The 25,731-nt window shown below is 39.5% G+C and overlaps 1 protein-coding gene across 6 annotated transcripts in view; it reads right to left on the bottom strand.

Annotated features, from left to right (window-relative positions):
- LOC128732895 (neuroglian) overlaps nt 1-23,486 on the bottom strand; it is a 127,667-nt gene extending 104,181 nt beyond the window's left edge. For 2 of the 6 annotated variants that reach the window (XM_053826332.1, XM_053826326.1), the window contains exons 1-2: nt 23,393-23,477; nt 22,467-22,677 (exon numbers count right to left, since the gene is read on the bottom strand). The gene's annotated coding sequence lies outside the window, so the exon portion shown is untranslated. Of the gene's footprint in view, nt 1-22,466; nt 22,720-23,319; nt 23,337-23,392 lie in introns of those variants that run through there. The other 4 variants (XM_053826327.1, XM_053826328.1, XM_053826330.1 and 1 more) reach the window with 4 other exon arrangements.
- Between the last annotated feature and the right edge of the window lie 2,245 nt (nt 23,487-25,731).

Genomic DNA, 25,731 nt, shown 5'->3' with positions numbered 1-25,731 from the left:
GAAAAAGTTATTTTGCTGTAAATTTAGTATTCAAATTGAGTTTAAAAATGTTTAGCAGCACTGGTGCACAAATATAATATCTTTTTCGAATTCGTTGGGTAATGTGAAAAGCAAAAGAAAATAAGAGGTTTGGACCAAAACGGGTATTTTCCTTAAAAATGGAGGTGCGAATGTCCGAACGGCACCAAATTATGGACTTTCTGACCGAAAACGAATAATCTGGCAGAATTTGGTTCAAATCCGTAAAGATCGATTACACGGGTCTCGGACACTTCGCGCATATGTAGAGTTAAGATTTAGGCCCGCTTACGGTATAATAAATTTCCTAAATGTTGCTCAAACTAATGGATGGTAGTGAGTGTGCTTTACTGCATCTTAAATTATTTTGTGAAAAATCCTTTAGAAATTCGAGAAATTATCGACGATTTTCCTCTTTTGAGTCACTCTCGTTCGTGGTTCGTTATGTGGGTGGACAATAAGTTAGTTTTCCCAAGAGATGCTAGATAGTTCGGATGCCATCTCGTTGCTCCTGAAACTAGTTCGGTCGCCCATTCTTCGCTGGATAAATGGATAACCAAGAAAAATGGGAATGGTCGCGAGAGTATGAGACACTCAAAACCAATTTTGTTCGCACAATTCGGCTGTAACACTTATTTCCCACTGTTTTAAATTGCCACCTGTAAAATGTCGGATCATCACATTTGAAATCGTTAAAACTAATCTTTGGCATTAACACGTCATCTCAAGTGGCTCAAGTTGCATAGTCATGTCAATCAGTCACCAAACAATATGTTGTGTTGTTACAAAAATAATCTGGAAAAAGTTTTCCATTAAATTTTTCATGGCGCATATAAAAAGGTCCCCATGCAAAGCTGCGGCCAAAATTGCCGATATAAGCTTAAAAAGTTGCCCATTTCAGAAAATTAAAAAGGAAGTCGTCATAAAAAAGTCAAAAAATAAATAATTATCGCTTGTATATCAACTTAAGACATTTTTTATTTGATGAAGCAACAAAATATTTACGACCATTTTTATTTACGACAAAACAACGAAAGTCTGTTCTATGCCATTCCTGTTTAGATTAAGATTGAAGAAAGGAGTGGTCATCATACTTAAAATGCCTTTCTAAGGATTCAATACTATACACTCTGGTTGAAGAACAAGCAACTAACAGTTCTTCTAGTATTAAAAATCATCACCAATAAATGCACTGCATCGTAGCACCGACTGCTCAATGACAGCAGTGTTTTCTTCTACGCCAACCCTCGGGAACATAAACCGACTAATTTGTAGCCAACGGACCGTAAATCTAGATTGCTTTATTCCTTCAAGCCTATACTGCAGCATCTGAAAAGCGGGGCGCGAAGTGACATTGTACAGACCGAGAGCCAAGCCGGTCGTCATCGTCAACCATTTCACCTAGCCTTCCAAGCAACAACAACAACAACAACAACGCTTCGGTGGCTCCTCTGTCTGTCGCTTCGCTGGGCCCACGAGAGCGAGAGAAAACATCATATAGCCATTAAATGAATTATTAACGAACCACATTCCGGGCAAATGACACACATGAAACCAGCTCCGGTCGTCGTCAGCAGCCCAACAACACTCGGTAGGAGGTAGTGAACGGGTGGTTGGTAAACACACTCCCCGTCCGTATCGTGCCGCAATTTACTTCCAGCGAAAAAAAAATTAAGCATATGGGTATGACAAGTACCCAAGCATCACCTCTCTTCTGTGTGTGTATGTATGTGTGTTGGGGTTATAAATAATAAAAAAAAACTCTGAGTGAATGAGCGACTGATTCAATCGATCTAGATTGTCGGATTCTTTTTTCAATCAACGATATGACGAATGAAAATGTTCAGTGTCTCATCGAGTTTTTTCTCGTTCGGTGGATGATGTTGATGCTGGGCGATGAATAATAAAGAACTGAAGTGAACTGCAGACAGTTATGTGTTTAATTCACTCGTGACTAACAGTTCTTTGGGTAAGCATTATTTGCAGTGATTGCAGCAATTCAACAACCGAGCCGAGTCAGCGAACGTTGGAATTTTCTCCAAGTACAAAACAACAATCGTAAACAATCATAAACACTGCGCTGCGATGTTCTCACAGGTCGACCGCAGCGTACGAAACGAAATGTACCTTCACATGGCGATGAGTAATACCAAAAGCAGGTTGAAATCACTCCTTGAGGTGCACTTACTGTTCTCTTTCTCCTAAACCCAGCTTTTCTTTTCCACAGCGCACGTTCCATAATAAAACCACCACTCACTCTTCCCGAGGCCTCTTACCGTAGACATAAATTAAACACAAAGTGTTTCTTGTCTGCCCTTACTGGAGTGAATCTATCCCGTAACAATTTATCTCATCCCCCCCGCAAGGTAAATAGAGTTGTCATTCATACCGGGCGTTTTCTTTCCAGGACGGGAGAAATATTCATATAAGAGTATGCCATTCAACGATCGGTCACGTTCTATGATTTCGAAAATAATACTGTATGTTCCAGCAGGGCGTCGTGTACCTTCTAATCAAACCAAATGGGTTGCATCATTTCGAAGTGAAGCTTGTTCTAGATACGACCGACCACGTACAAGTACAACATGGAATATTTTCGAATCAACGTAAGACGAACGGACCGACCGACCGACCGCATCTGGGTTGTCTGTTTCGGCCTTGACCAGCATTTGGCGGGCCGCTGGTTGTTCGCATCGCGGTCCGTCTATCGGTTGGACGGCGCGGCGGTGAGCATCATCGACGGAAGAAATTTTCTAGCTATAAATAAAAATCATAAATATTCAACACAGTAGTACCACACACGCACAAACTGCCGGAGTCTACTAGTGTAGTGTCGTCAGTCACCCCGAAATGCGAAGAAGTTGTCATGTTTTGGTTCTGTCATCGCACCGATTTGTTTTCAGTGCCTAGGACGCACTGTAAGCCGTACCGTAACGAAGCTCAAGTTCGACTGGACCTGGACTGCGGTATTGTACCTAGCTAGGGCCGTGTTGTTTTGACAGCGGAACTTGATCTTCACCAGAGATTCGTCGTTTTTTTTCTGTCTTGTTTTCCAACGGAAGAACGCATCATCTGCTGCGTAACTTTATACGAAAGTTACGCATAGTTTTTTTTTCTGATCAAACCATGATGAATTAGATCGTATGAATAGATTCGAAACTTTCCGATGATATCATTCAGTGTATTTGGGGATCAAACAGACATCGAAGCCGCCCACCCGAATGGCTCAATGTCGGCGCGTCATGGCTTATTTTTATAACAACACAACATATTGTTTGGTGATTAATTGCAACTTGAGCCGCTAGATCACGTGTTATTGCCGAAGATTAACTCTAGCGATTTCAAATATGATGATCCGATATTTGACAGGTGGCATTTAAAACGGTGGGAAAGTGCAACAGCTGAATTGTTCGAAGATAGATAGACAAATTAAAGGAAAAAATCTACAGTGAGTATCTCATTCTCCCGCGAACATCACAATTTTCTAAGTTAACCATTTATCAAGTGAAGAATGTTGCGACGCTCCTTACACAGGCCACGAAGCGGCATCTGAACTATCTGGCACCGCGCGAGAAAATTAACTAGTTTATGACACAACGAATAAAAGAGTTTCTCAAAAAGAAAGTCGCCATCGATTTATCGAAATTTTTTATAAACAAACCAAAGGAGCATTTATGGGCAACCTCCTTCATTTTTTTGATGGAAATTGGAAAATTTTTGAACTATATATTTATCTTATCCATAACTCCGCCAGTGAGGGACCTCGCTGATGAACTAACACGTGTGACTCCATAATCCAGGATAAAGGAGGAGTGTTGGGATTTGTCTTTCGGTGTGCAGCGCTGGATGGCTCCATGGCAGACATGTGATGGGTTCATCTAGATCTGCACACCGAGTCTCTTCCGCGGTAAATCTAGTAAAAAACTTTTGCTCCCAATGTAGCAAGCAACATTGGAGTATGCTGCATTCTGAGTAAATTGCGGAGGAGGACCCCAATCCTCGGTGTAACGCGACCCGTGCCTAAGGATGAATGCTTGGGGGGGGGGGTCTAATTAAGTCTCTCAAGGTCGAACGGAGCCTGCATGGTACCAGGGCACCCCGTGCAGTAATTTGCTCCCTCAGTTCTAAGCTGGTAAAGGACAACTGATTCTTTCTCCCAGCAAATTAAGACCATCAAGATGGAAACAATTAATGAAACTTTTAATCTATAGGGTAGATGATCCATTAGTTGCGCCACTAAGCACAATATACCTTCATTTTGCTTGTTTATTGAGGTATATGCTTCAATTAATACTTGTGGGATATAAATTTATCAAATACAAGGTATTTGTCACAAGGCAAGACAATTGCGTTCGTTGTACGAGAAGCTTTATAAAGAAAAAATGAATTTTCCGATTCAATTATATTATACCAACAGTTGCGCTAATGTTTCCTTAATTAAGTTTGATGTTCCTTTAATTGTGTTATTCAATATAAATTGCTAGGTTGCTAAGTGAAAAAACATCGTAGCAAAACTATAGATGAGCGCCTATAGTTGTGCGCTCCAACTGCGCGTTAGATTTTGGAAAATTGGCATTTTAGCAAATAATGCTTTAATATTAAATGGTGTATTCTAACTACCAGTACTTCTAAAAACCTGTTTTATATAATGAATGTAATTGTTTTATCTAAAATGCTACGGTGACGAAAATATGCATTAATAATGAATAGTAGCGCAACTATTGGTACTACCACAACTACTGGATCAACTACCCTACCTATAAAAAAGGATTTCTGTCTGTCTGTCCGTATGTTCCTTATAGAATCAAAAACTACTGAACCAATCGGCGTGAAAATTTGCATGTAGAGGTTTTTGGGGCCAGGGAAGGTTTTAGTGATGGTTGGAGACCCCTCCCCCACTAAGAGGGGGGGTCTCCCATACAAATGAAACACAAATTTCTGCATAACTAGAGAACTAATCAAGCAAATAGAACAAAATTTGGCATGTGGGTGTTTTTGGTGACAAGAATTTATTCTATGGCAAATTGAGACCCCTCCCCTCTTTAGAAGGGGAATTATGACTCCTCTTCCCTTTAAGAGGGGGGGCTTCCATACAAATGAAATACAAATTTCCTTGTAACTCGAGAACTAATCAAACAAATGGAACCAAATTTGGCATGTGAAAGTTTTCGAGGGCAAGAATATTTTCTATGGTGAATTAGGACCCCTCCCCACTTTAAGAGTGGGGCTCCTGTACAAATGAAAAACAAATTTCCTCATAACTCGAGAATTAATCAATCAAATGGAACCAAATTCGACATGTGAGTGGTTTTGGAGGCAAGATTTTTTTCTATGGTGAATTGAGACCCCTCTCCTCTTTAGAAAGCGAGTTATGACCCATCTCCCCTTTAAGAGGGTGGGCTTCCATACAAATGAAATGCAAATTTCCTCTTGTCTCGAGAACTAATCAAGCAAATGGAACCAAATTTGACATGTGAAAGTTTTCGAGGGCAAGAATATATTCAATGATGAATTAGGACCCCTCCCCACTTTAAGAGGGGGACTCCTGTACAAATGAAAAACAAATTTCCTCATAACTCGAGAACAAAACCCTCCCCACTTTAAGAGGAGGGGGCTCCTATACAAACGAAATACAAATTTCCTCATAACTCGAGAACTAATCAAGCAAATGGAAACAAATTTGGAATGTAGGTGTTCTTGGAGGCAAGGACTTTTTCTATGATCAATTAGAACATCTCTCCACCTTAGGAGGGGGGCCTCCTATACAAATGAAATACAAATTTACTCATAACTCGAGAATTAATCAATCAAATGGAACTAAATTTGGCATGTGGGGCTTTTAGGGGGCAGACATTTTTTCTATGATGAATTAAGACCACTTCTCTGTTTAGGAGGGGGGGCTCCCATACAAATAAAAAACAAATTTTCTTATAACTTGAGAACTAATCAAGCAAATGGAACCAAATTTGGCATGTGAAAGTTTTCGAGGGCAAGAATATTTTCTATGGTGAATTAGGACCCCGTCCCACTTTAAGAGGGGGGGCTCCTATAGAAACGAAATACAAATTTCCTCATAACTCGAGAACTAATCAAGCAAATGGAACCAAATTTGGCATGTGGAGGTTTTTGGAGGCAAAAATATTTTCTATGGTGAATCAGGACCCCTCCCCACTTTAAGAGGAGGGGGCTCCTATACAAACGAAATACAAATTTCCTCATAACTCGAGAACTAATCAAGCAAATTGAAACAAATTTGGAATGTAGGTGTTCTTGGAGGCAAGGACTTTTTCTATGATCAATTAGAACATCTCCCCACCTTAGGAGGGGGGCCTCCTATACAAATGAAATACAAATTTACTCATAACTCGAGAATTAATCAATCAAATGGAACTAAATTTGGCATGTGGGGCTTTTAGGGGGCAGACATTTTTTCTATGATGAATTAAGACCACTTCTCTGTTTAGAGGGGGGGGCTCCCATACAAATAAAAAACAAATTTTCTTATAACTTGAGAACTAATCAAGCAAATGGAACCAAATTTGGCATGTGAAAGTTTTCGAGGGCAAGAATATTTTCTATGGTGAATTAGGACCCCGTCCCACTTTAAGAGGGGGGGCTCCTATAGAAACGAAATACAAATTTCCTCATAACTCGAGAACTAATCAAGCAAATGGAACCAAATTTGGCATGTGGAGGTTTTTGGAGGCAAAAATATTTTCTATGGTGAATCAGGACCCCTCCCCACTTTAAGAGGGGGGGCTCCTATACAAACGAAATACAAATTTCCTCATAACTCGAGAACTAATCAAGCAAATGGAAACAAATTTGGAATGTAGGTGTTCTTGGAGGCAAGGACTTTTTCTATGATCAATTAGAACATCTCTCCACCTTAGGAGGGGGGCCTCCTATACAAATGAAATACAAATTTACTCATAACTCGAGAATTAATCAATCAAATGGAACTAAATTTGGCATGTGGGGCTTTTAGGGGGCAGACATTTTTTCTATGATGAATTAAGACCACTTCTCTGTTTAGGAGGGGGGGCTCCCATACAAATGAAAAACAAATTTTCTTATAACTTGAGAACTAATCAAGCAAATGGAACCAAATTTGGCATGTGAAAGTTTTCGAGGGCAAGAATATTTTCTATGGTGAATTAGGACCCCTCCCCACTTGAGGAGGGGAGGCTCCTATAGAAACGTAATACAAATTTCCTCATAACTCGAGAACTAATCAAGCAAATGGAACCAAATTTGGCATGTAGGTGGTTTTGGAGGCAAGAATTTTTTCTATGATCAATTAGAACCCCTCCCTAATTTAGGAGGTGGCTCCTATACAAACGAAATACAAATTTCCTCATAATTCGAGAACTAATCAAGTAAATGGAACCAAATTTGGCATGTGAAAGTTTTCGAGGGCAAGAATATTTTCTATGGTGAATTAGGACCTCTATCCACTTCAGGAGGGGGGCTCCTATACAAATGATAATACAAATTTCCTCATAACTCGAGAATTAACCTTCCGTTACTCGCGCTGTTGTATTTTATACAACACTTGTAGATTTTTGGATGCCATTTTGTTTTAAAGTAACAGATCGATGTCAAACCAAAATGTATTCTTCAATAAACTTATTATGAACAAAATGACATAACTATTTTATACATTAATGCTTTAAACTGTTCAGCAAAATAGATGAGCATGAACCGAAATCGCAGAAACGATGCAAGCGGCGTGTGAGGGGTACCGCATTTGGTCCGTGCTGGAATTTTCTCTTATTTTTTCAAAAGGGAAAATGGTTTCTGTATACAGCAAAGTTATTCAGCAGTTGATGGTCATTCCGCAGGTGTGCAAAAGTTCATAATTTCGTGACTTCATGGCGCTAGTGTATGGTCTAGTTTTCTGAATGTGTTCTATCTACGGAATTTGTGTATTTGCATGATCCTGTTTTCAGAAAATGTTTTAGTGGACCAAAAATGCTAGGCTGATGAACGGAAGTATCCAGTTTTCACACTATGTATCATCACTGTGCAAAAAACTTTCTAAACATCCTGCCCAAATAAATCAAAACACCAAAACAGCCCTACTTTCTAACCACAGATGCCCTACTTTCTGCCAACTGCAGAAATGGTATTATGTGATGAGATGATTTATGTGAAAATATCTAAGAAAACATAACTACTAGAAAAAAAATTAATCAATAGAATGCTACATCATTTAGGAACGTTAAAAGGATCTTTCCGAATGCAGCAACTTGTATATGGCCGCAATTTAAAATGTACAATTTACAGCGGGTTTTGGCGCCATCTGGTGACAAACTTATAACATTTCATCTCCCAAACGATAGGTTTTAACCTACTGATTAACTTTGCTGAAGACAGTAACTTTCTATATAGCCAGGATTCCGAGATAAAAAGTGTTGTACAAAATACAACGCGCGAGTATCCGTGTTACAAAAGTTGGCGCGAGTAACGGAAGGTTAATCAATCAAATGGTACCAAATTTGACACGTAAGTGGTTTTGGAAGAAAGATTTTTTTCTATGGTGAATTGAGATCGCTCTCCGCTTTAGAAAGCGAGTTATGACCCATTTCCCCTTTAAGATGGTGAGCTTCCATACAAATGAAATGCAAATTTCCTCTTATTTCGAGAACTAATCAAGCAAATGGAACCAAATTTGGCGAATTTATTTTATGATAGAGACCTCTCACCCCTGTGGTAAGGGGATATGGACTCTCATACAAATAAAACAGAAAATTTTTTACGAAACTCAAAAACAAATCGAACTCGAGAAATTCGAGACTCTTCCATAAAACATTAGTCAATAACAAAACCACAAAAGCTATCTATAGTAACACTAGATCATTCAGGACGATACGGCCGCGAGTGTTTCCGGCGACCCGGCGTCGGAAGCGCCGCCCACTGGAAGATAGCAACTCCCCGCAGACATCACTACTGTCTAGGTTTATTTGTTTTCCTAGGTCTACCTGGGTTTCCTGGAACGAGCGACAGCGGGTAAGGAGAGGATCGCGAAATGGTACTTTCCACAAAAAAAAAATTCTGTGAAATGGTACATTCTGCTTAAGGTTTTTCGCAAAATGGTATTCGGCGAAATGTTGTACAATCATGGCGAATATTACTATCCGCTTTCTTGCTATGCAATGAGGGGACAGGGGAATTGCTTTCTACTTTACTGTGAGGAAAAATTGCAAATTTGTATATTAAACTACCCATTTCTGGTAACTAATAAGCATTAACATAAGCAGCAAATCAGCGTATCTGGCATTTTATACTGCACGTTGTTGTATATTAGCTTTGTAAATTGGCATCCAAAATTGTATTCAAATTCTTCGTGTCGGTAATTAGCTGTAAATTAGCATTGTCAGTACTATAAGAAGGTTATCAGTAAAGTAGCTGTATATTTTACCAAAATAGCATTTAAGTAGCATTTAAGGCGACTAAAATGCTTATTGGCCTGCATTTGAATAGCATTGGTGATGCTTATTGGTTACCTGGGATGCTTTCATAGTTACGTAACTGCCAAAATGAATCATCTAAGGTTGAACTGCTCAGAAACCTGCAAAACTCGAGATTGTGACAGAGATCATCCGAGATTCATGGTTTATGTACAACACAGGTTAATTTGAGGCAATACGAAGTTTGTCGGGTCAGCTAGTTTTTTATAAACAAACCAAAGGAGCATTTATGGGCAACCTCCTTCAATTTTTTCATGGAAATTGGAAAATTTTCGAACTAAATATTTATATTTCTTATCCATCAATTCATAACCTTTTAGTGATAACAATTTCATGACGGCATTATCTTTGGTTCGAGTTGCAACCAGAACAGTAACAACCAATCAGTCCAAACGAAAGTGGTTTTGCTTATGCTTGTACTAGAAACCATTAAAACGTTTATGTACACAGATGTTATCCCAGTAGGTACGTGTACCGTCCGTCCGTCCGTAGTGCGCCCAACGTCATCCCTAACAAACCATGCACCAAGGTCACGCAAAAATATCGCGTAACCGCTTTTACGACAGATGTTTTTAGTCGCGGCTCAGCTCTTGGCTTTGGCATAGACCCGCACACATCCACTTTTCATTCAAGTTGAAATTCCACGTAAATCAACTGCGACTAGGTGGTGCTAGCGCATAACCGTCGTATGTCGTCCAACCAAAACGAAGATGCTTCCCCATACTTCCATGCACTGCACATACCGATTCTCGATCTGAGCAAATTGTCGATCCCATCTCGACCGACGCGACGGTAGAGAACTTGGACCGGTTCAGTTGTGGTGAAAGTCGCATACATAAGCCGATTACTTCTATTAATAAATTGAACCACCAACTGGTCGGTTTAGTACGGGGGTGGCGACGCAGCGGCCAGCCGGAATCGGAGCCGGAGTCGTTGAGCGCAATCACATGTCATGTGCGATATTTTCTCCTCCATTTCCCCCTAAGATATCCCTTTACAAATCAGTGCGAGTCGAAACCGAAATCAACAACTAATCACCTTTTGCTTCCGCTTCGGGCATACATACAGCAGAGGAGACCAGTGAAGCTGAAATAACAAAACAGAATGAGTAACCAATTTGGTCCTAAACAAACAGCAGTTGTTCACGTAATCGAGGCGCATTATGCTCTCACCTCACCGATTCCGAATTCGACCATCGTCACGACAACAACCCGCCAGCCAGCCAGCACAAATTCCCTAAGCTGGAAGAAATTGGATTTCAATCACGAGCCCACACTTACGGAAGAAAATGTCATTGTTCCTTCGGTGACATGACAGTCTTGTTGATCTTGCGTTGTGCTGAAACATATTTCAATTCCCTCCATCCTTCGCTGTTTTTTTTTTTGTCTAATTCCGTTGTTCAGTGGAATGGAATGAACTCCGCCGGGCCGGTCTTGGCCGGCATCGGACCATGGATAGGGAAGTGATGATGGCCGCGATGAAAGGGATACGGGTGCCAAATTATAGAGCTCGTGTGCAAAACAGAGTGAAAATCTCACCAGCAGCTTAGGTCTTCTGCTGGTGGAACGTGACTATGACGCTATCCGCCGGAGATGACGGCGCAGTCCGACCGAATGGGTGCAGCAATGGGTTGGTCGGGTACCGATTAAATCCATTGTCTAACAATGTTACCGAACACCGCGAACCGCGGATGGGTTTTCTTCCGGTCGCTTGGCTTCAGTGACCCATGGCGAAATTTTATAGATACGAACCACTTTGCAATTGGAGATTTTGCTCTGTTTCGCAGATTTGTTGGTCTACTTTGTGGGAGAAGAAAATTGAATGCAACTATTTTTATCTTTGCTTTGGATAAAGAGATTGTGGTAACCCAGTAGTAGATTTCGGCTTTACAGATTTACATTTAACTTCTGTTTGCGTGTTAAAAGTGCGCGACAGGAACAGAAAAATGAACATTTCCAAAACCTGCAGATAATACTGGAAAAAAATGGTCCAATGCCAAATAGTCTAAAACGCGTTCTTCACTAGGTGTGTTTTAACCAGATGCCACAAAAATTGATTGATTGAACACCGAAAATGTGATGTCGTCTTTAAAAAGATTGATCCACAAATCGAGTCTTACATCTTTTTACTTTTATTATACTAGAAAATCTGAGAAATATTCTATCAAAATTTCAAGTCTCTCGATGATTCAGTACTTTTTTTTTCTAGGAACATATTTGGCTTTTTTGTGTTTCAAATCCTTACTTTCCATTGTTGCAATTTTCTATAACTTCCTCGATAAAGCTGTATGCCGTACTAGTTTTGATGTAATCAGGGAATATTACTTAAGATTTTTTAACTATTGATTTATTTATTTATTTATTACGTTTTGAAAACTAAACAGTTTGATATTTTCCAAATACCGAGACAGATTGGCGCTTCTTACCATGCTCGAATGGAAGAATAAGTCCATGTAGGGAAAGGTATGGGGGAATACCACAGCAAAGAAACAAGGCAAGATAACAGTCATCTCTGGTTCCTTTTTGCCGACAATATCTGTTTTCTCTTGAGAAAAAACAAAGCACTATACGTCTTCATAGCATTATCGCAACTTTTTTTAAAAAAATTATCGCGAAAGCAAAAGGTAAACATTGTTTTTAGTTAATAACAATAAAAACATTTCTGAATGTTTGCTATGATATCCGGAGTGATTTACGATTACGGCGCACCTAGCAAAATGTAAACAAATAGTTTTATTGCACCATCAGCCTTAAAAAGACTGATAATAGCCATGGCAAGAATCCTTTCTTCTTGGTGAATGACCAACTGGTTAAAACCATATTAAACAACAATAAAAAAAATCATTTCTTCTGTTTTCATCGATAGAATTATTTAAAGCAAATTTTTTGTGAAGGGCGATAGAAGTATTTAATTAAAACAAATAAACAATTTGCAGGTTAGCCCCTTTAATTGTTATGAAGTATCAGGCTTATTTGCAAATCGTTTTGTAAACAGGCGATAGTAAAGAGTGAAACTGCGTTGTTTCCAAAACACAGGCGCATGTAAACAGGCGAAACTAAATAAAAAAATTAAAGCAAGGCGAAACAGTGCTGGGCGAATCTCATTGGAAAAATGCTTTGAGGCTTATTTCAAGGGGTTCAACTAGAAGACTTAGATTTTGAGCTTGAATGCACAGATTTAATGCAATATTGCTGTGAAATTATAAGATTGCTTTATTCTACACCAATTTATGTCTTTAGACTCGATTTTTGTCACTTTTATTTAAACTACGACTTGAAAATGTACTTGCAAATTATCACAGTGATATTCCTCATTGTTTACATTTTGCTAGTTGCGCCGTAATCGCGAATCACTCCGGATATTAAAAATATCTTAAAGGGGCATAGTACCTTTTCAATTTTTAAAATCCGAAATTTTTTGTATTGATTATTTTGAAAGATTAACATGACCATATGTGTTTGAAGCCTTTTGGACAAATTCCAATAATTGACAAAGTTGCAGCTATTTGTCCCGCGCATATCTGGAGCGACTTACACAGCAAATAAAAACTTCAACGCCGTTTTTCTCGAAGCCAGGTTTTGAAAGTCGGTACCATAAATATCTCAAGAACGGCTCAAGCAATTCTCATGATTCTTTGTTTGTTTAAAAGCCAACAAAATTATCTAGTGTTTGACCCATCCTTTTTTCGATGATGCAATTTTTGTATTTTTTAGAAATGCTTAAAAGTAATTTTTTTCGACTAAAATTCTTACTTTTATGTTTCAATGTCCACCATTTTGCTATGCGTTCGAACTAAAAAAAAAGGATGGGTCAAACACGAGATAATTTAATATACTTTCATGTCGTTTTGAAATTTTTCAATTCGGATAAGCTCCCCAGCGCCAATCCATGGTACCGCATTTCATGTCTTTTTTGAATGACTATCTTCAAGGAGCCGCGTAGGAGTAAGAGAAAGAGGTTCCCATATGAAAACAAAATTGTAAATATTAGTATAAAAAGCAATGTTTTGAATGCAGAAAACTCGATTCGATTCGCCTTTCGCGTTATTTGAAATAAGACAAAAAATACGGTGAAAAAGGTACTATACCCCCTAAACTTCCTAGAAAAAAATATAAAAATAACGGTCTCCAGTTTCCTCAAACCATAAAAATGTGAAAAAAAAAACAAATATTTTTAATGTTTTAGAAATTACAGAATATTTTAAGTTTCAACCTAAGTAACTATCTGGGTTTTAAAGCACTCTTATGATGGTTTTATGACCAGAATTGGTTATTAAAACCACAATAAGAGTTTAATAAAACTCATACGGTTGCTCGGGAATTCAATATTTTTCCCCTCAAAAGTCTACATCATTTTTAGCACCGCAAAATTCACTGAAATGGCCATAGCTTTTTTGCTTTCAATATTTTGTCACCAATTCTTGAATTTTTTCGAAAATCTTCTCTAAGCCCACGATTCCCAAACATCGTGGTCATATGTCACTTGGTCCCGGGACGACCGCGTGGTGGTTTTTTGCGATATCGATCATGAGAAATGATAATGATGGTCCCGCCACATAGCCTCACACAAGGCGATTCGGTACGAATATGTGCTAATGCCCATATGCAAAATTTCTTGAAATTCTGAGAAAGGCGACATATCTATATGATAATTAATTGTATTTGTGTTTCATTGTGGCCAAAAAGTATGAAGGTCTGTGCTAGAGACAGTGACGGGTTGACGTAAAACTACATATGTAGATACATTTCGACAATACGTGACATTTCACAAATGTTCAACGGTTTGTTCCCCAAATTTATAATTTATATCATTTTTATCAATTTGCATATGATTGTATCAACTGCTTGTTTCCACCAGTTTCCAGTTCCACTAAGGCCATTGCAAATCATTTTCAAAGTTTTTGTCACCCCCCCTTGGAAATTAGCTTGAAAAATCGGGGAGCAAAAAAATAATTTGTAGGATATGGGTTAATTTTTTTTATAAAATCAATTGTCTGTGGGCTCTACAGCCTGAAAAACTCGTAAAATGAGTGTACGAGTTGAGGTAACCCTTCTATCATGAAATAGAAATGGAAGTTCAAATAGTGGAATTTCCGAAACTCGGTCAAAAAAATTTTCTTTCGTTCTTGTCTTTTTGTTCGTAGATTTTTGCATGAAAAATGACAACGTATTTATTAAAAGCAAGAATAGATTTGGTTTTCACGTTTAAACTTTAGGTAAAAATGCTTAAAATCCATATTTTTTTTGCTCGATTAAAAAATTCTATTTGTTTTTTTTTCACCCCCCCCCTTCAGTGGCTCAACACCGGAGGGACAAAAACTTTTTTAAATATTTGTAATGGCCTAATTAAACCATTGCAACCTGCAGCAAATACCGTTTTATTTGTTGAGTAACTCTCTCAATACATACACCTATATGCAAAATAATTGCAGTGATGAATTCAGTTTTACAATTTATAAAAAGAAAGCAATGCGAGAGTTGATATATTTATTAATCATTTTGCAGGTAGTATTTTGCATGTGCAAAAAATAGCAGCGTGACAGAAAATATGTCCGTTTATTATAATACTGCTAGCTAAACCGGCCTGATTTCGATTATCACCTTGATTTTAGACTAGTGCAATAAACAAACCCTTTGTTAGACAATACAGCCGCACAACGACGGGGCATAGAGTTTTCACAACATGCCAAAGTTCATTAACTGTTGTTGGTTTGCCTCTGAAAACAGCTGCTTTCACGTCACTCCACAAATTTTCGACAGGATTGAGGTCTGGAGACCGTCCAAAGAATATTGCACCATTTGGGCACCGGCCAAGCGATATGTTCTTTGGCAAACTTGATCCTATTCTGAATGTGCCGTGGTTTTAATAAAGGGGTCTTCCGGGGACTTCTACCATATAAACCAGCATTAGTGAGCTTTCTTCAGATGGTACCTGTTGATACATCCAACTTCAGGTCCTGTTTCAACGCTGTAGACGTGAGAAATGGATCGTTCCTCGATGTGCGCAACAATAATTTAGTATGATAATCCGAAAGTTTTTGTCTCCGACCTCTTCTCTCTGGTCTTGGAGTCCAATTTGATCATTTTAGCAGAGCAGCCGGATCAAGTTCCGAAGTTCCTCGGAGCAATGTTTACCACGACCCATTTTGGCTAATTAAATTTATATACCCTGAATATATATATTCATTATGTTCATTTACTGAATAAGATAATAATCATAGCTTTAATAGATTGTTTCAGTAGATATTTTGCGATTTCTTTAAAAATTCTGATGGAATTGCGAGCACTGCTATTAGTAAATAAACATAACCTTCTGCATGCTGAATGATGACAGTACAATAGTCGAGTGCACTTTATTAGAGAGCGTACGATATTAGCATACATGTTACGACATATAGATAGCGCTCGTGTACATGATAATGGAAAGTGAACGTAAAGCTTTAAAAAAAAATTCGGTGTGCACTGCTATTATTTTGTACACCGATGTATGGTATTAGTCGTCGCAGTGGCCTTTTAACCCAATGCCCTTCTGGCATACAAAAAAAATGGTATTAGTCATTGGACGCATTACCTTTGGTTAAATAAAAATAATAAAGGAATAATCTGCGTTATCATTTACAACTTTTATTCGCATTCGTCAATTATTTTGGAAATAGATGAAAGTGCCTTTCAATACAACAGATTTAGAGTATATATTTATCAACTAACTCAGTGGTTCCCAACCTTTTCTGGCTCGCGAACCCTCTGGCGGAATTCCGTATACTATTTTGCTGCGAGCTAAATTTTTGGCGTACCCCCATTTGGCAATCGCTGAGATAACATACGGAATCAAGTCAGTTAAATCAAGTAGGAAAACAACCCGAAGTGTACCGCCAAGAAGACGAAGTCTTTCTTCCGGTTTTGTCGGATGAAACTGCTGCAGCGCGCTGTAATAGCCTCCACAAGGCACGGACCTGAACCACATCAAAGACTTGTGGGTGATTCTCGATGCCAGAGGTGGCAAAACTGGTATTATCAATACAGATAACTGTTTTGAAGCCCGGGATCTAGATCCACAGTGCTTGAAAAACCTGGTGGGGAGCATGGGCGAAGTGCCCGCAACTGGATCTGAAAGGCAAAAGAGACTGTTTTCAATGATTTTGTGGGTAACAATCTTGGTGTGCCCCAGGGAAGTGTATTAAGGTACTTTTTGATTATTGCGTATATTAAGGGGATATAAACGACCAAAAATGTTGAAAAAATCATTATTTTTTTATCTTAGATTTTAATTCTGCAGTCTTTTCCGCTTATTTTGATACTAAATTTGTAATGATCCGACCACGGGAAGTGGCTGAAAAAGGATTATACACATAAGCATTCCAGTGCAGCGTGGAACAACTTCGGCGGAATAAAACACCGCTCCTGGAAAACCACGATTTTCAAACTTTATGTACCTTTTTCTCAGAAACTACACAACGTATTGGAACAAACTTTTTTTTGTTTTGTTGGTAGTAGCTTGGCAAAGGCTTTTATAACTTTTGAGTGTCGTAAATAAAACACAGCTTAAGAAAAATGAAATAGAAGAAGAAAAGATGGCTGAAAAAATAAAATTTTGTCTTCTTTTTCTTTTTTGTCTGGCTGTGTTTCGTTTACAAACCTCATAAGTTATAAAAGTCTTTGGCAAGCTACTACCAACAAAACAAAAAAAAAAGTTTGTTCCAATACGTTGTGTAGTTTCTGAGAAAAAGGTACATAAAGTTTGAAAATCGTAGTTTTCCAGGAGCGGTGTTTTATTCCGCCGAAGTTGTTCCACGCTGCACTGGAATGCTTATGTGTATAATCCTTTTTCAGCCACTTCCCGTGGTCGGATCATTACAAATTTAGTATCAAAATAAGCGGAAAAGACTGCAGAATTAAAATCTAAGATAAAAAAATAATGATTTTTTCAACATTTTTGGTCGTTTATATCCCCTTAATATACGCAATAATCAAAAAGTACCTTAATACACTTCCCTGGGGCACACCAAGATTGTTACCCACAAAATCATTGAAAACAGTCTCTTTTGCCCTTTAGATCCAGTTGCGGGCACTTCGCCCATACTCCCCATCAGATTTTTCAGGTATTGTGGACCTAGCTATTCTCAGGTGCGCTCCTGGGCTTCAAAACAGTTATCTGTATTGGTAATACCAGTTTTGTCACCCACAAGTCCTTGATGTGGTTCAGGTCCATGCCTTGTGGAGGCTATTACAGCGCGCTGCAGCAGTTTCATCCGACAAAACCGGAAGAAAGACTTCGTCTTCTTGGCGGTATACTTCGGGTTGTTTTCCTACTGAAATACGAGCGGAGCTTCTCTTCAAAGTTCGTCCGATTCCTTCCTGGTTTCGCTGATATCTCCAGAAGCTATCATTATCCCGTCGATTTTCATGAGGCCTCTAATTCACGCACAGACCATCACATTTCGTGCTTCATGCTTCACTGTGGAAGACTGTGCAGAGCATAACGTCCGAAAATTTTCTGTACTGGTTCGATGATTGCGATACAAAATTTGTTGATAACACCATTGGATCACGACACCGACTTCGAAAATAGACCGTATCAATGAATAGTACAATAACCTACAGTACGGTTGATTTTAAAGAAGACAGTTTTGAGATTAAAATTTAAAAATTATCCCGCCTGCAGTAGCTAAAAGTGATAGGCAGGAGATGACGAATCACTTCGAGTTAATCACGATAGGTAAGCATGTTAGTCGAGCGAGCACCAATCAGCACATCTACCTACTAGGTGCTGCAGTTCAATGCAATCGGAGTCCTTTGTAATTATCTGAAGGATTTTTACATCGTTGGCATAAATACGCATCGTTGGCCAACAGTCAGGTGGCAGAACAACTGACAGTTCATTGACAAAATAAGAAAAGAGCAGTTGTTCCAGGTTACTGCCCTGCGGTACGCCAGAGATGTTGCTGAATGAACCGGGAAACTTAGACCTGATCTTTAAATTTAGCCTACGGTATGTTTAGCCACTCCCAGTTTGTCTCAAGTCTTGTAAGGAAGGTACCGTGGTCAACCCGATCAAACGCTGCTTTCAGGTCCGGGTACATTCCAGCACTGCTTCATTCATGCGTAGGTAGAGCAAGACGAAATCAACGAGATTCATAAAAACTGAACGGATGCAAAAAAAACAACCACATGTTGGTCTGACTAGATGTAGTGTTAACAGCTAGCGAACAAAGCATCGTTTACGATTGTCTCGAGCACCTTAGAGCTAGAGTAATGTGATGTATCGATAGTTTTAAACTTTTTGTGTATGTCGAACATAACTAAAAAGTGCATGGAAATGCTGAATTCTGTTTGACAATTGTCCACATATTTTTTGGCGGAATTAAGGGCAGTTGAGTGGACTGATGTCCTTTTCGAAGAAATCCTCCCCGTGCTTTCCATACCACTGTAGTACGTACTTCTCCGCTCTAGCGACAGCTTGTCAAATCAGGCCAAAATTGTTTAGGCCCATTGTGAACTTTAATGTACAAAAGAATACATTTTTTATGGGACACGGCTCTCTTGTTTGTACATTTTGGAATCCATTTTTTTCACAAAAACCTAGGTTTTTCGTTCAGGAAGCTTCCCATAGTCCATCTTCACGTAAATTTCGTCGTCCACGAGGATGCGTCCTTCGTACTTTGTAAGAACCTGTAGTGTTCAAGGCGGCAGTCAGGTATAGAATATTGTTTAATTTTCGTTGCTAATGCTGTATCTAATTGCTATGCTGAATAGATTCTACATGTAACTATGTGTTATTTATAATATCTAAGCCTAACGAACTGAGCTGGCCACGCTGTAGCCACTTAGTAAAAACAACTACAACAACAACTTGTACACAACTAGAAGCTGTAGATATTGGGCTCGGTATCAATAGTGGATTAGTCTAGTTTAGACAATCGGACAGTGCAGGCCGACAGACTCGCGGTGCTTCTATAGCGGGATTTTACACTACAGAACCTCATTGTACAACTTCCTGGCACGTCTTTTATCCACTAGATCCACTGCTTCAGTGTCCTATCATTCTTACAGTTGAATCTTTCTGACGATGCTTTGCGTGGCTTTGAATTTCTTGGTGACCCTGACCCTAACCCTGACAATCCTGGATTTGCCCTAATCGTTCTCAACGCAGTTTCAAATGCAGCTTCCGATTCTTAGTTCAACTATAGCCCTTGCTATGATCCTGCAGATCGATAGTATGCCGCTCACGGAAATGTTTGAGATTTTTGAATCTGATCACCTCGGATTTTCGAAGCGGATGTCCAAAATTAATTGTCTGTTCGTCAAAATATTCCTGTTCCGATCACTGGGAGCGCTGCAGTAGAACAAAGAGTGTGCCCAGATATTAAATGACTTGAGCTTAAGTTTATATATAACGAATCAGCGCCCATCTCATACCTATGTTACCATTTTATGATGCGAAAAAAGTTGGAAAAATACGTTAGATTTTAAGTACAGCTTTTTTTTTAATTTGAATTTTGACGTAAAACAATTGCTACATGAAAACGACTTCTTTATTGCTGCACAAACATTATTCCAAACAGCCTTTTAGGTTTTTAGCACGGCGAAAACAATGCATCTATTATCAAAGTTTTTAAAGTAGTTCTCATTAATAATTTTATAGTTTCGCCGTTTTCTTGAACTCCCACTAGAGCTATGTGTTGTTGATCACCTAAATAAGTCTTCAGCGATGAAAACCTCCGTCAAAGCACAGGTTTGTAGCACTTTCTTCGCCGGCAACAACGATTAACTTTTATCTATATCCAATTATTCCGTGCCCCTATTTCCTGTACAACTGTCTTTCAGCATGTGTTTCTTTCATCTGCGTAGAGCGAGCGGAGAACGCTCCGTCCCTTCCAGAACCCCAGGTACGTACGGTGTGTGCGGCTTAATGAAAAGGTTTACCTCCTGGTAAGTAACATTCAAACTAGCACCAGCAACACACAACAGGCAACACGGGGAATGGTTACGGTTCAGAGCCGTCGGCGGCCCATCTGGTGGCCACCGCCTCGCCACGCTGCTAGTGGGTGCACGGTGGTCAACCGGAACGTGTGAAACCGTTGCAAACGGGGCAAACGTTAAACTGAGCAGCTAAATGTCACCGGCTATGAGCCTTGGGACTTGCAGACCACCAACTCGAAGACAGTTTTCATTAAAAAATTTTTTGTTTTCAACTCACTTTCAGAACAGAGTTGGAAAAACTTTAACCGCAAATGTTTTCTCCTACCTGTGTTCTGGCCGGACAATAAACGGAGAGGAAAAAGTTTGTACACGACTGAACGGTAGCGTTTGAACTATAGCCACAACGAACGCTGGCCCATGTCGCTAGCAGCGGCAGCAGCAGCAGAGGTGGAAAGGTGCACTGAAGCTGCCTTAATTGCTTCCGTTCCGTCGAAGATAAATGCCACGCGTAAGCAGGGACCTACCTGGTTTTGACTTTCGTCGATCCATACCGAAAAGAAAATAATACCTTCGGTTTCAGTCGGTGCAACATTATTTACGATTACTACCACCATGTTGATGTTGCTCATTATGGCAGGAGCAACGAGCAGGATTAAAGTCAATATGTGCATCGGAAAAACTACTGTCTGAAACAATATCGACAAAAGGACGTTGAACTCCCGATTATTGCTTCCGGCGGCGTCGGGCGGCAAGCGATAGTGGTCCCCTTCCTTCCTAAGGAATCCACAATTTATGATCTCCCAAGGAGGAGATGTCGATACCATAGCGAAAAACCATGCTCCAGGGCCAAGCATTGGATAGGAAATTGCGTTCCTATTTTAGCGAACAGTGTCCGGAAATGGAGAGGCAAAACTGCTTTATGTGTGTTGATTAAGACAAGGGTCAGACAGACCAATGATTTTTCCGAATGCGGGTGGAAGAAAAATGGACGCACTCTGACCGTGGTCAATCAGTGAATTTTCTCTGTTTATTCTTGGAGCGCGTCTGTGAGATTATGTTTTACTAATAAAGACGATTGATTTGACTTAGGTTTAACCCGGTTCGATTCGTCACAGAAGACCAGTAACTTGAGCGTCGATAGAGCAATGACAATAAAATTCAATCGACATTGTCGACGATGTAATTCTGGCAATTTTTTAACGGAATTTTTCGTTAGGAAAGGAAAGAGGTTTCAGCAGCACAGCTGAAAAGTTGTGCAATTTACGACGGAGTCGCAATAAAGCTCAATCTAGATGAAACGACTTTTAAATTCGTTCAATTTTGGTTGAAAAGGAAACTCGGTGGCCGCTGTTGTGTGGCCGCTAGAAATCGGCGAGCAAACGGAATGTCAAGATTGTCAAACATGTGAGCTCCGTGACATTTTTAATGATGGTTACTAAGGAAACAATGTGGTTTTTTTAAGATGACATATACATCTTAGTAGCCTGATATTTTTCAATCGAGTGATGAATTTTTTAGAGAGAAAACCCAACTTAACTCTTCCAGCATGGTCTTTTAGTTACGGACAAAGTTTTGTCAATTTTCCAATGGAGAAATGCAACAACACGCGAACGCGAAACCCATCACGCAAGGAACACATTGGATTCGAAGCTCAGAATAAGCTGAGGTAACCTTCCACTAATAACGACAGTACTGCCCGTCAGTTTTGGCAGCCGCTGGCTGGCTAGAGTGCGTGTTTACGACCAATGAACGATACTTTCCCTTCCCCAACAAGCGTACCGTACCGTTCTCTGGCCCCTCCGGCATTCCCACGAATGCAGCACAGATGAGCGTTACGCCCTTTTTTGTATTCAGTAATTTGAAGCTCCAACCAAATTCGAATGCTCCATGCTTAGCAAGCGGCAGTTTGTCACTTCCCAAGTCTTTGAATTCCCATCCCCTATTGAAGCCGTCTTTGTCTCGTTTGACGGAGGAAGAAAATCGATTTCCCTTGTTTTTTCCCTGCTTTGTTTATACGTAGTTGGAAAAATGAAAGGTAATAAAATTGACAACTTACTTCTTCTTAGTCGAACGACGAGCTGGATTATTCACGCAACTTAAAATAAACGAGGATTCCTCAAGTTTCCTTAAAAATTCACTATTTTTTCACGAACTCGAAAATAAACCAAATTTTCGCTTTTCAATCACTGCTGCTATTTTTTCGATTATCTACTGTGACCTGCAAAAGCATCCAACAAAAACATATTTCTTTCTCTACCACTGACTGGCTGCAGAAAAAATCGGGCGGGTATCAAAATGATGTCATCACACTAAAATATAACACTGAAAAGTAACAAAACCAAAGAACCGCGGTAAACCGCCGAACTGGTCCCCCCTCAGGAATAAAGAAAACGGTAAACCACTGTTCATCAATCCCCGATTGACCCCGAAAGCGAAAGAAACTAAACACAAAATTGACGAGTAGTTGTTTTCCACACCGAAGGAAAACCTTGAGCTAAAGCAAAAATCACTCGCGTAGGTACTAGTAGTTCGGTCCAATTTCCAATCCGCGCGTTTACACTCGGCAAACTAGATGGAAAACTGCACAGCAGAAAAATCCAAGCTCAATCCAAGAAGTCGATGACGGTTTTCCGAAATAACGGGTCTTCGACTGACTCGGGTCTCTGCTGCCTGCCATGCCAAATTCCGCCGTCGATTCTCCCTGGCCCCCCTTTCACGTTCACGCTGTTTCTTCCACCAGCAAAGCAAACCTATTCTCGCACACACACTCAATCGTACATTGGTGTATAAAGGTACAGTTTGGGTGCGGCGCTTCCGATCGAGCGGATCAACACGCAAGAAACTGGTTCCAGCGTCCAATTTTCACACCCTTTTTCGATTGTTTTCGAACAACACACGAATGTACCCACGGCTGGGAAACGGTCCCATCCGGAGGAACAATCCCGTAGGACACGGTCGCGGTGAAAATCGAGAAAAACTAACCGAGTGCAGAATAAAATCCACGACACGACACACACGGACACCAGCAGCGCTACTCAGCATGTACGACGAACTGAACTGCCATACTTTTCACTAGCGAATGAAGTGAAATGAATGAATCCAACCAAACTGGCAAATGCAAAGCTCGAAACGACTGCAAACCAGTGCTGCCACGCCTCTATATGTATTCAATATATACAAATAATAGAAAACGTTTTCCGTTTTGGAACTAATGAAGATGTAAAATCAAACTGATTTTTCAGTAGAACATTAATTTAAATTGATTTCCGCTGTATTTTAAAGTCGGGAAAAAGTTGACACTGTTTTGGCCCGTTTTGCAAATTGTGCAATGCGTATTTTGTACGAAACACACCTTTTGGCGACACTGGCACTAACATCAACGGTGATGAATCCGATGATGGGAGGAAAGCTTCGACCGGTAACACTCACACGCGCGCACACCGGTTAAGAGCTTTTACGAACCTGTTTTGCACTTGGCGAATCGGTTAGTTGTAGAGATTAGAGAGTCGCAATTTGATATTTAACTATCACTCGAAAGTCGAAATTGACTCAAATAAACATGTTAATCAATGCAGAAATTAAAATTTGTTACTGTAATAAAAGTTTGATAGTATGTTAGATATTGTAACAACAATAACAACAACGTACATATAAATTGAAAAATTCACGTTGTTTCCGATCTACAAAATTCATCTCTCTAAAAGAAGTCTTCTAATTAAACGGTTTGCAAATCGGTTCGGTTTATAAGCTTTGCGAATTAAAAGAGTGTTGGTGTGTCACAAATGATGGTTTTATTTGCGTGAATGGTTTCTTGAAGCAATTTCTAGTACGAAAAGTTTTACTGATTTTAGTTCTAAAATCATGACAACATAAATGCACAACTGCATTTTCGAAATGGTGTAATCACAGACAACCAGGGGTGTGAAATTGTCAAAATTTTGCGGACTAAACATCTATGGATGGCGACAATTTGGAACCAGCCATCACGCTTAGACAGGGCTACTCAGTGACTGAGTTGAAACTACTCATTTTTTAATCGTTGTATGGGGCTGTCAAAAAATGAGTAGAATTGCATATTGTCACTGTGCAAAAACTACTCAAAATTGAGTGTTGCCGCAATCAGATTTTTTTGCGAAAATTTGTTGTTGATTTAACGCTTGTTCGCTCTCGTTTGTTTTTTTTTTAAGTTTTTTAAAGTAGTTACTGGTTTATTTTTGTGAACAAAAGTGAACGCAAGATGCACGAGTCATCAAACTTTTTAAATACTGCTGGTGGATGTTCGGTGCAAATCGCGAGTTGGAGCGGTTTGAGCTGACTGTTTAATTACTGTTGGAGATGACCTTGACCTGCTTTGGACTGCAGCAAATTCATAGATGTGCTGCTGCTGATGAAACGGACAAGAGAACATATTGTAAGTGCCGGTGAGATTGTTTTGAACTTAATTATTTCACATAACTACGATGTCCTGCGTGCTAAACGCAGAATCGTAAATTGTATAGTTTTAAATTTGACTTTTTATGTTTTACTAATTTAATTTTGCAGAGGTGTGCACCGCTAATCAGCTAACCGCGAATTAGCTAACGAATAGTGTGTTCACTAGGTTTTAAATGGGTTAACGCTTCCAATTAGCTTCCACTAAATAAACTTTAGTTAAATAAGTATAGGATTTTTTTGGAAATAATGCAACTATCTATTTATATCAATTATATTTACTCGCATCGCGACCGCCAATGGTCAATTTTATCATTTTTTCCATCTCATGCTTATTTTTGTTATTATTTTGAAAATATTTAATTTATCGGAGGCTTCCAGAACTTTCTTTTTTCTTTACCAGCCGAGAGCCGCGGTGGCTCTTGCCGCATCAAGAATTCCTCTCCATTGTACTTAATCCTGCGCTACTCGTAGCCAATTAATTGTGCGTCTCGACACACGCAAGTCGGCTTCAGCCTGGCCAATTCACATTTCCGTTACTCATTTGACTTTCGGCAATGAATTTACCCAAGCGATATAAATGTAACAAGTTGCCTAACGGGAAGCTGACAAGATTGTTTCATAATCAAGAATGCCGAACAGAAGAAGAAAGCCGCTGTCGTATCGGCGGAGGGGAATGCTGAAGCAGCGAATTTTTTTGGCTAAATTGGCGATGACGGTTTTGTAGAAATGCGAAGAATTGAGGCTGCAGAGGATATCGCGAGGTGTTGCCTATATGCCAGTCGGCCAAACGACACTGCTTAATTTGCCCCAGAACAGTGACGTCAGAGAGGAACCAGATGGAAAGCAATTCAGTTTTTGATTGATTTAAATGTTTTAAGATCTGTTTT

Source organism: Sabethes cyaneus, chromosome 1 (assembly GCF_943734655.1).
Source record: "Sabethes cyaneus chromosome 1, idSabCyanKW18_F2, whole genome shotgun sequence".
In the NCBI taxonomy this organism is placed as follows: Eukaryota; Metazoa; Arthropoda; class Insecta; order Diptera; family Culicidae; genus Sabethes; species Sabethes cyaneus.
The sequence above is the reverse complement of the archived record's forward strand: the minus strand, read 5'-3'. Positions and strand labels throughout refer to the sequence as shown.